Genomic DNA, 1,217 nt, shown 5'->3' with positions numbered 1-1,217 from the left:
CATGTGCAGCTCATTGTACTCATCCTGGCCATCCTCATCAAAGTTCGGTTCTGCATCCTCCGAGTCCAACTGGGGAGAAGCAGAGACCAGGCTCTGAAGGCCACAGCCGCCCCCAGCATGGGTTCAAGCCTGGCACTGAGGGATCAGTGTGCAGAGAGCCAGGCAGCTGGAAAGAGCAAAGCTCTTGCTCCTTCGCCTCCTAACAGGCTCATTTTTTCCCCCTCACGTCAGTCCATGCTTCCCCAGCCCATCATCCTTTCCTATAAGTGTCTTGTTTGACAGTTCCCCACCACTGGGCCTTTGGTCCAGAACAGCAGCTCCTCCCTCCTCCCCTCCTGGCATCACCCTAGTGTGCTGCTGCAGGCTGCTCTCCAACAGCTCAGGATGTTGGTGGCAGCAAAGGAGATGCTAGCACCCTGGCACTGTGGTTATGTGCACCTATGCCGAGTCACAGGCTCTGGTGTGCTGCTGAGCTCACCTTGCTGCTGTCTCAGTGGTAAAGTGAGGAGTTTCCTGATGAAGCAACCACAAATGGGGAGGAGGTTGGAAGAGGAAACCCTTATTTCAGGCCTCTGCATGGCAGGATACTCTGTCTCCTTGCCCTAGGCTGTCCATCCATCCCACACTGCATTCCCAGGGCTAAAGATCTGAGGAAGCCCATCTACTGCTGTTAAATAAAGATGATCTCCCAGCCTTTTGGTCTGACAAATCTCAACCTCACTCCAGTGTTGCAAGCTAGACCCGTCGGACAGTTGCCTGCTTACCGCTTTGAGCTCCCTGTCGTGGAAGAAGCGGGGCAGCACGAAGCGTCGCAACGGCACCGTCATGATCAGGACAAAGGGGAAGGCCAGGGATGCCACTGTAGACTAAAGTGACACCGGCTGGAATGCCTCCCCTCCCCCACCTGGAGACTAGGCACAGGCTGCCTCCAGCAGGGAGGGGGCAGACCCCTAACCTATGGGCACTTGGTACCCACACAGCTTTGGGATGTGAGAGGCATCTCTCAGCCCACCAGGTCCAAAAGGAGAGAGACTCACAGCCTCTGCTGAGCGAGCGATGGGGCAGCAGGAGCCGGGGCTGCCTCCTGCAGGGCTAAGGACAGCCCAGTTCCACTGGGCAAGAGATCGCGTGACTCACGGCAAGTCTCCAGTCAGTCCTTGGGAGCGATAAGCAGGTGTGAGCAGCTTGTCCCATGAGTGGGGAGGGCAGATCCCAGC

The sequence above is a fragment of the Chaetura pelagica genome, unplaced genomic scaffold (assembly GCF_000747805.2).
Source record: "Chaetura pelagica isolate M959 unplaced genomic scaffold, ChaPel_1.0 scaffold3, whole genome shotgun sequence".
NCBI classification, from domain to species: domain Eukaryota; kingdom Metazoa; phylum Chordata; class Aves; order Apodiformes; family Apodidae; genus Chaetura; species Chaetura pelagica.
The sequence above is the reverse complement of the archived record's forward strand: the minus strand, read 5'-3'. Positions refer to the sequence as shown.